This window comes from Mastigoproctus giganteus, chromosome 6, assembly GCF_048544385.1.
Source record: "Mastigoproctus giganteus isolate SK-2022 chromosome 6, ASM4854438v1, whole genome shotgun sequence".
In the NCBI taxonomy this organism is placed as follows: domain Eukaryota; kingdom Metazoa; phylum Arthropoda; class Arachnida; order Uropygi; family Thelyphonidae; genus Mastigoproctus; species Mastigoproctus giganteus.
Genome location: NC_143580.1, coordinates 83,008,198 through 83,022,979, shown reverse-complemented (window position 1 = coordinate 83,022,979; position 14,782 = coordinate 83,008,198). Strand labels below are relative to the sequence as shown.

The following is a 14,782-nucleotide window of genomic DNA, read 5'->3' as shown; positions in this document are numbered from 1 at the left end:
TTTCAAGAAGCTCGATGTCTTTCTTTAGGTGCGGTCTCCATACTTGAACACAGTATTCCAAGTGTGGTCTAACATAAGCCTTATATAATGGGATTATCACGTCCCTATCTCTACTTGCAAAAGTTCGATAGATCATCGATAGGACACCATGGGCCTTCCTTGCAACCTGTTTACAATGCTCAGAGAATTTCATGTCTGACCGTATCGTAACACCCAAGTCCCTTTCCTCCAGTACTGGGTTTAGTTGAACTCCACCAAGTGAATAAGTTATTTTGGGATTACTGTTTCCCAGGTGTAATACCTTACACTTTGTTGGATTAAAGCACAGCTGCCATTTTTCTGACCATTCTTGAAGTCTATCTAGGTCTCTCTGAAGAAGCTCAGCTTGACAGTGATCATTAACTACTCTACCAATTTTAACATCATCTGCAAATTTAGACATCACGCCCTCTATCCCTTCATCAATGTCGTTTATGAAAATTAAAAACAACAGTGGTCCTAATACTGATCCTTGGGGAACCCCACTTCTTACATCAACCCAATCTGAGGAATAGCCATTTATCACAACCCTCTGCCTCCTGCCCTGAAGCCATCCTTCTATCCATCTAAGGATTTTCCCAGTGATTCCAACCTGTTCCAGCTTATAAAGCAACCGCTCATGTGGGACCGAGTCAAAAGCTTTGCTGAAATCTAAATAAACAATGTCAAAATTATTCCCTAAATCCAGCTCGTGAGTGACCCTTTCGAAATAGCAAACCAGATTTGTTAAACATGATTTTCCCTTTACAAAACCATGCTGAGTATCCTTGAGAATTTCAATTCGATCCAAATGATCCTGAATTCCACCCTTGATCATTGCCTCCATGATTTTCCCTACTACTGAAGTCAGACTGACAGGTCGATAATTTCCCACTTCACATTTAGACTTTTTCCACTTTAATTTCCCACTTCACATTTTTTTTTGACTTCAGTGATTTATAATTGTAAAATATTTCACGAAACCTGACTGCTTTCCTGAAACCTGATCCCCTTTAACAAGTACATTGATTTGTACTTGTTAAGTAATTCCGCCAATCTCCTACTTTTAATATCATTAGTAATGCTTTATAAGCTTGCTTTCTGACATTATATGCCACTACTACTACTACAAATAATAATAATAATAATAAGGTGAACAATAATAAGCAGCACATTTTGCAAGGCCATGATTCATAGGAGAATTGCCCCCTTCAGTTCTCTTCCAAGCCACAGTGCTGTTACTGCTATGGGCCCTTTTCTTTGGGGTTCTTTTTTTTTTTTTTTTTTTTTTTTTGACTGATGCTGTATAATCATGCTTTCTTACATCATATGCTTGTATTAATGCTAATGCTAATATATATGTGTGTGTGATACTAACAAGTTTACATTATATATATATGATGATACCAAGTTTACATTATATATATATTACACTATACAGTTACATTTGTAATATTGTAAATTAATTATAGCCTTAATAGATAATAAAATTTCTTAACTAAAAATAAAAAAATATATATGCTATGTAATATATATGCTAAGTAAATAAATAAACAACCTATGTAATCATAGGTTGTTTATTTATTTACTTATTTAGCACAATTAAAACACTAAAATTACCACTACCATGCATTACACTACTACAAGTTACCAGTTACAAGATTTGCATTCACGCAAGCTGTGGACCACTAAAACATTTTGCATGTCAGTAATTGTGTAAACAATTGCTGACACATAAATATACATAATTAAATACAGTCACAAATGTTCCATTGAGTAATGCAATGCATTGCCTAGAAATACAGAGACTCAGGGAGAAATTTTTAATAGGTCTATGGGGGCTTGTACAATTTAAGAGAAAATGAATATCAAATTAAAAAGGAAATATTTATGAACTAAGGTTTCATGAAATACTTTACAATTATAAATCACTGAAGTAAAAAACATATTAAATACTCCTTTAATTCAGAGTGATAATTATGACTGAACCATAATGCTGTTCGAAATGCAATCATGATTACCTAAAAACGTGAAAAAAAAAAAAATTACTGAAATGCTGGTAAAAATACACAGTAAAACTTTCTGAGCTAATTTGTAAATACTGAGCAATCTACATATGCAACGGCAATATAATATATAAATATAATATATAAACAATCTATGAAGAAAACTGTATGTTATTTAAAGTAAAACTGTTTTCTAAGAAAAAAAATAGCAATGCATAATAATTATATTTCATATATACCAACTACATTTGTATACAAGATCATTTTGAATATCCCAAAAAAACATTCTGATAAAGTTTTTTTTTGTTTGTGGTTTTTTAAGGAGCTCTTCTATTTGTCAATTCAATGATGAATGGATGAGCTCCTTGAAATGTACCTTCACTGCAGTACTCTGGAGATTTACCAAACCCCTAAACTGTGCTTTCTACTGTGTATTTGAGGCAATACTAACATATATAAATAGAATTAAAAATAAAGGGACATGAAGTAGCAAACACAGTTGATCTTATAATATTGCTCAGTTTAAGACTTGACCTACAGTTTGGGCAATAATGCAACCAAGAACTGCTTATACATGGAAGATTAAATAATAATAGATTTAGATATAAAATAATGAAACTGAATAAAAATAGTGAATCAAAAAAATGGAAGTAAAAATTTGATCTGGTAAGGACATGTTAAATGCATGACTCACCAGAATACAAATGAGAACAAAGGATAAAAAAAAATGACAAAGAAATTCACTAACCAAGTACATAGCTGCATAGGGCTGTGAAAGTAATGAAATGAAGCGGGGGAGAGAGAGAGAGATACATAAAAAATCAAATGCTTTAGAGGCAGTTTTAATATTTACTATTAGAGGCAGTCTAATAGGTAAGTCACAATAGCAACAAGTTGTTTTTTTTTTTTTTGGCACAATTTTAGTGAAGTGCCTTGTTAAATTTGTGGCAGATGTACCAAAATTATTTTGTTCCTAGTGTTTACAAAATTTCATAAAAAAAGAGCAAAATTTAATTTAATTTTTTCAGTAGTTCTATTATCATGCACCTTTTTTTTTTGAAAGTCTTCCAAGAAATTTCTGACAAAAACATAATGCCTTCACCCTTCCCAATACACACCATACTCATATGGATTTAAATCCTCCCATTCCTAGTTCTGGTTATGCCTCAACTGATTTTCCACTTCACCCTCTGTACAAAGCTCTAGAGAAATTGAAATGCTTCCATTTATAACATTTTAACATGTCTATTTTATGTAGTAAAATTACTGTGTTAAAATTTCAAAATATTTTCTAAAAGTCATTTTTAAAGATTCGTAAATGGTAATCAAAATAGTACGAAAAATAATGATAACTTCTGTTTAAAATTCAAGCCAAACCTAGGTATATTGAGTTTCAAGGATGTGAAAAAAAAAAGGTTTAGGAAAGTTATGTAAAAATCAAGAAATGTGAGAAAGCATGTTAAAAGAAATAACATGAAATCATGTTACTTCTACAATTTCTTTATGATAAAAGATGGTTTGAAAATCAGGATAATAATGTAGGAATGAGTAGTCTACACTACAATAGGCTAATCTTACATAAAATGTTTGACCAGCTAGCAAGTACAATATCAAAAAAAATTATATACATATATATGATACTAAAGGAGGCAGAAGTGAAGAAATTGTCTTCCATTATATACTTTTTTTAGTGTAAAGTTTGGCTCCATTCTGAATCCATTTTAAAATATTTTTAAAGGTGATGGTTTAAATGGCATAAAATATGCCATTTAAAATATAAACAAATACTAAATTAGAAATTTATTCAAATCAGTACCTCAAAATTACTGTTATCTGAAATGATACATTGCTCAAAGAGAAAAAAAATAAGAAACAGAACAATGAATTACCATTGTGAATGGCTGATCTGGAGGAATTAGAGAATTAGCAGAATTCAATATTAACTGAATTCTGCCAATAATAATTCTAGGTTTGATACAATATCTGCTGGGCTTTGAGCAAATAACAGTTTTCTTGCTTATTCGTGGATCGGTTTGAAGCTGTCAATTGTGAAACTGCAAATGCAACCTGACATAAAATCAATTATAATGGTTGGCTCTCTGCAATAAACTTTAAAATATTATTACCAAATATCTGAAGGTTTAAGAATAAATGTATATATATAGCAAAAATTATAGAAACTGCAAAGAAACTAGATCTGATATTTTAATGATTTTTTCAATACCTTGTATTGAAAAAAAAAATATCAGAAAGGCTTGAGGCTTTTCATTAGGCATGTGAAATGACACAACTGATATTTGGGCACAACAGACAAATTTAAATATGAAACTGTTAAACAGGACTGTAGGCATGTTACTTATAGAGACACTAATTGGACAATGGAATGCAGGTTAAAGTAGAATTTCAAGTGAAAGTCTGATTACAATTACTTAACTATTTAATATTTAAAAAAAAGGTTATGAAACTGTTTTTTTAGCAGGATTTTTATATTCTGTAATGTATTTTTTTTCTCCTAATGAAGTGTTATATTTTGTTTATTCACTCCACTACAGTAAACTACAGATAGAAAAAACAGCATATTTTTTTATATAAGACAGAATTAATTGCTACTGCACTATTTTAATGTCATTCAAATATCATTTCAATATTTTCAATTATTGAAAGGCGAAGAGTAGTGTTTTAACTTCAGCATGGAAACACTGACTACAGAGAAAGCTCATCCCCCCCCCCCCAGATCTGCCAAATTAAGGCAGAAGACAAAAGTGGTTTATCCTTGTTGGTTCTAAATGGAATATATATTTCGGACCACATATTTACCTCCCCCAAGCAAAAAATCATGTCGCCACGGAAGTACTGTTCGTGCATTACATTTATTTTTTGACTAATATGCAAATTTAATATATAAAACGACCTCAAAACTGCCCATCTTAAGTGTAAATAAGTCGCATGAGATTTTCCAATATAATAACGAAACTGTGACATCCAAATCACATTTAAATGTACTTTTTGAATCAATATACAAACGATAGTATTCTTTCTCGACCACAGATGTCATAATAAGTTACCAATCGCATATTTCCAAAGGTGGTCATGGAGTATGTAAAATGAGTAGTGTCTTGCGTGTGTTGCCGCACCTACCTGGATAATTTTGTTTTCATCAAGAGTATCTTGAATTTTTCTGACGTAATCAAAATAAAAAAGTATCTCGGAATTGTTAAGGTTGTCCAGCGAGGTGGACTGAATAGACTGTTTTGTACATTCTCTGCAAATTTTCTTATAAAACATGGCGTCTAAGTCGTTCGATATTTCCCTTCCAAATATTTCTAACACATACCCATATACAGTTAAGATAAAATCAGGTATAGAAACTGAATAATTATTGAGATAATAAATTAGAACGTTCAGATGGAAAGAAAATAAGTTGTACGTCAGAAAGATCACTTTTCTTTCTTATATATATATATATATATATATATATATATATATACTTTTTTTTTTTTTTTTTTAATCGGAGCAAACGAAACCAAATCTAGTGGCGGGAAACTGTTTTAATCATTCATCGATAGAGGGCATTGAACAAAGCCAAAACTGATTTACTCATTATGAAATAGTCCAAGCGTATCTGTTTGATGGAATCCCTTTATTTCATTATGTGTTTCAAATATATAGGTTGGATAAAGGATGACAAATTTTTCAATATTACTTATCAAAGGTTTGTTATATTCAACAATGAGCGGATTTACAGAGGTGAAGTGGCGCAGTTACAGCAGAACCCTAAGATTGTACAGCTCTGGAACAATGCAATTACAATACTGTTCGCTAAGAGGCCCACCGCGGCCTTAGTTTTAGGGCTCTCTAAGAATAATTTTTAGAGAGGGTTTCAGGGTTGGGTCTCAGACAATCTAAATTCGGCATTGAAAATAGTAAGAAAAGTATGAAGGCATAAGACGAGAAGCCCTGAGACAGCTTCACTGATTTAGCCTCCACAATGAGTTTTTGCGATGATTTACAATCATTGCAAGTATACTTTTTAAAATCGAAACACATCTTAAAATGTAGGGAAGAATAAAAACAGTTTAACAATATGAATTAAAATGTTCCAAATTTTCTTTATTTTTCTTACTTCTTATATTCTTTAATACATCAAATAAAACTTAATTTCCGTGTTTATATATATATGTATGGGGCGGTCCCAGGATTTTCTAAGTGGAGGCTAAATCATTGTTCCAGGATATCAGTAAGGTTTAGTCATCATATAGCAATAAAAACAGGTCACATTATTTGGATCATATGGTTTGGGGTGTTCTAATCCCCTAAGTCGCCACTGGGACCGCTGACAGGTGATCATTTAATTCGCGAACTGGTGCAAGATTTTATATTTACCGCTTGAACTTTCCATAACTACCGCTAGAGGCGCTCTCCCTGATTGCTACTGAGCAGACTATGTGCGCATACCAGTACTGTATTTGTCGAGCTAGTGTTGCGTGAAGAGAATTTTTTTTAATAACCGAGTGTCACTGACGATCGTTTTTTGAAACAAGTATCATACCGTTTGAACAGCGATATGTGATTCGTTATTGTGTCAGACGGGGCTTAAATGCATCGGAAACAGTTAAAAAGATAATTGAAGTGTATGTTAATGAGTGTCTTGGTAGGACGACCATATTCCGGTATGACCGAACTTTCCAGTGTAAGGTGGTCTCTCCATCAAGACAAAGCCAGGCCCCCATACGGCTAATATTCTGCAGGCAGTGATCAATGCCATAGGTGCCGAGTTTTGTCACATCCCGCTTATTCATCGGATTTAGCCCAGTGTGATTTCTTTCTGTTTCCACGTCTGAAGACAGTACTGAGAGGCAAGCGTTTGGCGTTTGACAACGATACTTGCAGAGCAACAACGGAAGCACTTCACAGCAGTGCCATACCTAGGTATGAGCCGAACGGGTGGTCGCCCGGGGCCCGGGAATGTAGGGGTTATGAATTCCGATGATATTTTAATTTTTTTAAATATAAAAAAATGGTTGCTTCTCAATATAATACGTTAATTGTACAAAAACTTCAATATCGCCTTATTTATATTGCAATAAATTTATTTATTTTATAAACAGATGTTAAAAGAAATTAATTTTTGCCTATTTTTATTATTGAAACCTAGTTTAAATGTTTAAATGCAACACAAACCCACAATAATGGAGATTGATATTTAATACTGTTTTATTTGCTCTGAATGTAACGATATCAGTTACGAGACTGCATTAAATGAAATTTAAACCAGCCAAAAAAAAAAAAAAAAAATTCCCGAGTTACCCCCTGTGTGTGTGACAGAGAAGTAGAAGGCATCACCAAGAAAGAGAAGAATGATGATATCCAGCTCAGGACCTTGGGTTTGCCAAGCCCATACTCACCAGATGTAAGCCCCCGGGGTAGATAAAAGTAAAGCCATGCAAAGTAGTACAATTGATATAACACCTTCTATCAATTATATTGATAGAAGGTGCTCTCAGTCTACTAAACGAATTTAAAACATCAGATTTAAATTGTGCATGAATAAAGCTATAGACCAGTGGCGTAGCTACCAGGAAAGGCAATTGCCTCCGGAGCGAAATGTCAACACCATGAAGGAATCTTCACTGGCGAAGACGGGAGCAGAGACATCAATGCCAGAGATTTATGTCAACAAATCCAATCTTTGCAACATGTTTTAAAAGGGGAGAAAGAAGGTTGTTAGAATTATTGACATTTATTTGTTAGTTGAATTATTATTATTATTATTAGCCATATGGTGCAAGGAAGCCTGAGGCTTTTGCTGCACCAGCAAAAAAAAAAAAAATTGAGTTACCCCTGAGAGAGAGAGAGAGAGAGAGAGAGAGAGAGAGAGAGAGAGAGAGAGAGAGAGAGAACAAGAGTCAGAAATATAAGGGTATCACCAAGAAAGAGAAGAATGATGATATCCAGCTCAGTACCCTGGGCGTGCCAAGCCCATACTCACCAGATGGGAGCCCCTGTTAGTTGAATTATATCCCAACATCACCATTTTACTTCGGATATTATTAATATTGCCAATTACGGTTGTGTCTGGAGAGAGGAGTCTTGAAAAACTCCTTAAAACGTATTCACGAGCAACAATTGGCTAAGAAAGAATTAATGGATTATGTCAGTAGAACAAGATGTGTTTTGTTTTTTTTCAATTTTACGAATTCTACCTTTAATTTTTGCGTGGGGGGCTCAAGATGAACGTTTTGCCCGGGGTCGACAGACGTCTAGACTTCACAGTCTTTCGAAAAATGGAAAAAAAGAATTGACTCAGTCCACCTCTTGTGGACTGGGTCAAAAATTTTTATGGGTCCCCAAAGTGCGACCCCAAAAAGTCAGTGGGGAAGCCCCAGGCCCTACCAGGAGAAGGGGAGGCAGGGGAAAGGGAAAGTTAAAGTTTAAGTGTATTGATGTCTAGCGGCACCAGGGGTTTCCCCCATCTCCGCGTTGCTTTCATTGTGGTTGTACCAGTTTGCTGAGAATGCCAGAGATTTAAAACTGTTTGGGTTTTGTATTTGTGTGATGTCGGGCACCGTTGTTCATCTGGTCGTTTAGCCGCTGGACCCCTGCTGAGGCCCACTGTTGCCCAAAGCTCTTTTTCCGGGGTAGTGATTAGGCCGGTTTTATCCATGGCGGAATTTTGAGAGTAAGGCAAATTGGTACAAATAAGGATGCTTTTATCTTAAGGGAAGTTCTGACGAGTGTTTTGAGGTGTTTATTGTCGGAATCCGTTAAGAAGTTGATTAGTTATGTGAGTTTGAAGTTGACTACTGACCTCCATAGACTTTATTATTATTATTATTATTATTAGCCATATGGTGCAAGGAAGCCTGAGGCTTATGCTGCACCAACCAAAAAAAAAAAAAAAAAAATTTTCTGAATTACCCCAAGAGAGAGAGAAAACAAGAGTCAGAAGTAGAAGGGAATCACCAAGAAGGAGAAGAATAATGATATCCAGCTCAGGACCTTGGGTGTGCCAAGCCCATACTCACCAGATGTGAGCCCCTGGGGTTAAATTTCTGCAATCGTGTTTCTGATCGATCTGCATAATTAATTGTTTTGTTATTGAAGAAGTTTGGCCATAAAAAATAAAATCCAAGAGTTTCCTTGGATTTTATTTTTTTAAAAATTAAATTCTTGTTTAAAAAAAACAAGAATTTAAAATTAGCAGCATCTTTCCTGTAGAATTACTAAAGAATGCTACTGTCATCACATTTGATCCATGTCTTCCAACAGAAATGCTATCTTGCTTGCTTCAGATGTAGTTTACATTTCGCAGTGGCAGACCACTCACCACAGTGCATGGTTGATTTTAGCTTCTTTCACGTTTTGCTCACTGACAGTAAAGACAACATGACACTACCAAAATGACACCAGCTAGCAGCATCCTCAACAAAGAGTTTAACATTTGTAGAAAAGCAATTACACTCTTCACTCAAATGATCAATCGTGGAATAAAACTCCATGTGGACCTGCAGCACCATAATTTGATTGTGTAAGTGCACTACATTAACTCGGTCACGATAAGAGGTACATTATATGGAAGCTGGGTGTAGTATTAAAATTCAAATTATATTTTTATGTATGTACTTTACACTGAAAGGCATGCAGTTACAGCTGAAAGTATTTCAAATGTTTCACCTAAAGAATTGGCAATTTCAAGGATTTCTTTCCCTTTTAGAAGCAGTATTGGAATGGTTAGAGGAGAGTATTTCCCATTATATTTTCTGATTTAAACTGCTGCAATATCTGTGAATCTATTTACAGTGGATGCGTATCAGGCCCATTCTTACATCTTACTAATTTGTCATACATGACAACAAGTGAATAAGTTTCTGAAATAAATTCCTGTTTTTTTTTTTTGCATTGCTACAGGCTTCATTCCACCATATTTTCAGGTTGCAACATGTTTTGATAGATGATTTAGGTATGGTGCATGGCGTATTCTACAGTTGCCATTATCTGGCAGGTGATTTACATATTTACCACAGAGTCAATGGTGATAGAAGTAATATCTATATAGATTGGTCCACTTGACATCGATGGTTCTTGACATTAGCATTAGCATTAGCATTAGTAGAGGCATATGATGCAAGAAAGCAAGCTTATTCAGCATCAGCCAAAAAAAAAAAAAAAAAAAAAAAAACAACCACTACTCCCATTTCACCCCTCAATTCGTTCGAAATACCTGTCCAGCTGAGCCTTAAATTTGTTTAGGCTATCAACTTCAACAACAAGCGATGGAAGTCTATTCCACAAACCAACTGCCCGCTGGCTAAAGGCGAATTTCCGCACATCTATCCGACATCCGTCCTTCCTCAATTTGAATTTATGCCCTCTCAGGTGATTATTCTGAGCAAGAGGAAGAATCCCATCGGCATTGAGCATGCTCAAGCCATTCAAAGCCTTGTACACCTCTATCAGATCACCTCGGCGATGCCTAGTCTCCAGGCTCTGTAATTTGCAAAACTTAAGCCTTTCTTCGTAAGAGCAACCCTTTGTTCCATTCACTAATCTTGTTGCCCTTCTCTGTACTCGTTCCATCAGCTCTACATCCTTCTTGAAATGAGGCCTTCTTGAAATGAGGCATACAGTGTTTTGAGGTGTTTATTGTCGGAATCCGTTAAGAAGTTGATTAGTTATGTGAGTTTGAAGTTGACTACTGACCTCCATAGACTTAGCAGGGGGGGGGGGCAGGGTTTTTGAGAATACTGATGATTCCGATTCAGAGAAGCGATTTCTGCTCGATGCTGGTTTCACTGGTGTTCAATGATGATTTATCTTGATGGGGTTACAAAGTTATTGGTCTTGGAAGTTACGATATTGTAATACTATCCAATATAGCAGAAAATAAAGACAGATACATCGTTAGGGGTATGTCTCAAGAAATACTGTCAAAATAATTTGTGAAAATGGTCTCAAAAGAAAGTCCACAGTCCTTTTAGTCAAGAAGAGTCCATAGCCCGGTAAATAAATCCGGAAATTCAAAGCGGCAGATCATCGAGAGTGACGATACAGCCTCTCTAATGTCAAGCCTATGGCTGACCATTGGTCACTACCATAAGAACAACGTTAGATGCGATCTAAGAATTTCCAGCCTTCCCCATGAGATAGACACTTGAAATTTTACTTACAGTACACTACTTGGCGCTATCTGGAAACTCGATGGTCCGACGTTCTTGATCATTAATTCGGAGCACTGAAATATGCAGCCGCCATTTTATATGGAGGGCTGTTTGTTTGTTTGTTTGTTATTTGGTTTTTAGGAGCATTAGCAATTATGACCATATTGCTCCGGGTATATGCGGTGGTCATTCCCTGACCTTTCCGCATCCTCCGTATTTGGTGGTCATGGGCTCAACCCCGGTCTAATCAAGAATCGTGTTGCACTGTGCACCTGGCTATGGAGGCACATATAGAGGGCGTAGTCCTCTGGGGGTTAATGCGATTTAAAGTATTCCAGGGTTTCCTCTATAAGCCGCTGATGCATCTGACAAGACATAGTGCCAATGCCGGTAAATGTATGTATGTGTAGGTGTGTACATTGTATATATCTGCGCGGGTAGCACAGTGGTATCGTCACAGTCCTCCCCACACCGGGTGGAAAAGGCCTGGGTTCGAATCCCGTCGATGACGCCAGGAACTTTAATGGGCTTTTTTCACTCCGTGGCTGAGCTAGTTGGTCTCAGGCTTTTCTCCCCAGTTACTGGGGTTTTTTCGTCCAGCAAAACAGGCAAATCAACCATAGAACATACGCAATTTACAGACACAAATACGGGTTAATGTATTTAATTACGAGTAACCCTAAAATAATAATAATAATAATGTACATTGTATATGTCACTCCGTGGCTGAATTAGTCGGTCTCAGGCGTAGATAGCAAGGTTTTCTCCCCAGAAACTGGGGTTTTTCGTCCAGCAAAACAGACAAATCGACCATAGAACACACCAATTAACAGACATAAGACACAGCACGGCAGATGAATTTAATTATTCGAGTGGCCTAAATATAATAGTAGTAGTTGTACAGTGTGTGGGTTGTGTTGAATGTTGAGTGCCGGCACTTGGCATTTCGCAGCCGGGGGCAGAAGACACCTGGTTTCCCCCCCCCCGCACACTGATTCCCATCCCAAGCTATGTCGAGGCAGCCAGGATTAACCACCATAAAATAGACTCTTACTAGGGCCAGGGCTGCCAGATTTCAAATTAGGTCTCGCGGAACAAAAATGAAAAAAATTGCGACAATTTTTCTCAAGAAAATTTTTTCACAATTAACGATTTTGACATATCATTTTTAATTTCTAAACTTAATTTTGGCCATTTAAAAATGTATCTAATAAAAAACAACAAAAATAATTGAGTTAAATTTTTATTTATACTATAATTCTAAAAATTATTCAATATTTATCACTTGATTTCATTTCATTAAGAATGACTAAACCTTGATTTTTTTTAAAAAAATTGGAATTCCGAAATTCTGTTTTATCATCAACTCGGCCTCCAAATTTTTTAGAATCAACCTATTTCTATCTTTACCCCAAGCACTCGTCATTAGACTAAAAATCCTTTCAGATGTTGCATTTGCATGCGAAATAGAGAAAATGTATTCGATAATTTTTAAAAATTGTGGAGAACAATTTTTTTAAAAAAACAAATCCATTTTTGATCACACGGTAATTGCCTTTTAATATCCGTTATTTGCCATAAATTTTTTTAAGAAGATATATTCTTCAAACAGCAAATCTTGATCTACTGTTTTAAATGCGTTAGTGATTTCTACGATTTCATGAAATGCTGGTATGCTATGCAAAGATAAGTTAGAGAGAATTTTATATTTGTGGTCATTGAAATTAAACCATTTCTCTATATATTTTATAGCCGTATCAAATAAATTATTTGCTTCCATTTTAAACCGTTTTGAAGCATCTAGGTTATCACAATTTTGGATAATTTCATGAAAATTTGCTCCATAATAACATTCATTCTTATGTTCAATCAAGGACTGCCTTACATTATTCATAACTGAATATACTTCAACAATAGTAACATTAATTTTTATTCTTTTTATAATGAAAGATAAACACACTCGAGATACACCTAGCTTAGACCACCGGCCAGCACTCACATCGTTGATCGCACTTTTTACGCAGACGCTTACGTCTAAAAATCCCCGAGCGGCTCGAGGGGATTCCGGGACATCTAACGCGTCCCGTGAGTATTAGCGTGCAACTCACCCGCCAATGTCCGAAATTCATACATATTAGGAAAGAAATACATTTCATAACAGCATCCATCGCTTTTTATGGCATTATTTTATTATTTTACAGTCAAAATCTGTTAATTTTTTACCTGCGGGACATATAAATATTTATGCGGGCACGGGACAAATCACTTTTGTAGGGGACTGTCCCGTGTATTGCGGGACGCCTGGCATCCCCGACTAGGGCTATCAGGCAAGCCTGGGAGCCCAAGGTATTCAAGGAAAGGAAATAGAATTTAGGTGGAATAGTATGGGAAATGGAAGGGAAGGAAAGTGGATAGTAAGCAAGGGGAAGAAAGAAAAGACATGCCCTGAGTAATAAGAGAGAAGTTTTCAGGTAAACTTTCCTGAAAAAAGTTTACAGGAAAAGAAACATATAGTGGATCAATTTTAGCACAACCTTAAACACCTAAAAACCTTAAAACTGAAACTACAATGTTTTATGGTGCAGAGCTAGCAACATAGCTATTTACATATATAGAATTATTCTAGTCTGCTAACTGCAGACAGAATCAGAAATTCTTTTATCTCAATTTTAGACCACAATAATAACAACACAACCTGTTGTCAACTTAAAACATGGTTCACAATCAAAGCATAGCTTAGAAGTATGAAACCAAGCAAACCCAATACACATGGGCATTCAGTCCACACAGCTCTCGATCAGTTGAACAAACCAAAAGCATCCATACATTTGATATAATTTGCCAACCACCAGAACAAACTATTATATTAGGCCACAAGTTATACTTTACAGATGACCAATTGTCTAAATGCTCCATAGATCAACAAAACCTCAACATCGATTATAAAACCCATTCTTTTCCAGCAAACAATTCAGGTGCAGCCCAAGCACCCAGAAAGACGTAGAAGACATTGACAATTAATTTACAAGTCTAAATATACACCATCGGCCTTAGTCTATCTACCATTATCCAACAATCCATCAGGCAAAGATTTCCAACTATCAAAATATTCATTATGAACTGTACTATACCTCAGGTTACAATTCCCTAAGTTACAGTTTTTTTTTTTTTTTAACGTCCTCAACCCGAACGATCATCAACCAGTCTAACAGTCATAATAATATCTCATTCCAGCACTGACGACAAAACAGCTTTCATATCATCCATCATCCAACTGCAAACAATTTACAGGTATTCAAAGTCAATTACACTCAGTTGACAGAACAATTAGACAACATTCAATACAACCCATTTCTATTGTCCTATAAAATATCCAGTTCTTGTCACTTTACCAAATCACTGCTACATTAATAATCAGTGCAACAGTCTCACTAGGAGCCTTCGACCCTAACAAAAAGAAACATAAACAGAACATATTTAGGTATAACATCTTGTCCTGATAATACAAGGACTTATTCAAAATTAGATGTAAAATTAGAAAAGAAAAGAATTATGAAAGAAATTTTAATTAATTGGCAGGAGAATTGGGATATGTGTGAT

The 14,782-nt window shown here is 35.4% G+C and overlaps 1 protein-coding gene across 1 annotated transcript in view; it reads right to left on the bottom strand.

Moving 5' to 3' along the window:
- The window catches only part of vtd (RAD21 cohesin complex component verthandi), a 475,837-nt gene extending 470,958 nt beyond the window's left edge, over nt 1-4,879 (bottom strand). Inside the window, exon 1 of the mRNA XM_090376234.1 lies at nt 4,842-4,879. The gene's annotated coding sequence lies outside the window, so the exon portion shown is untranslated. The remainder of the gene's footprint in view (nt 1-4,841) is intronic.
- Nucleotides 4,880-14,782: the final 9,903 nt, after the last annotated feature.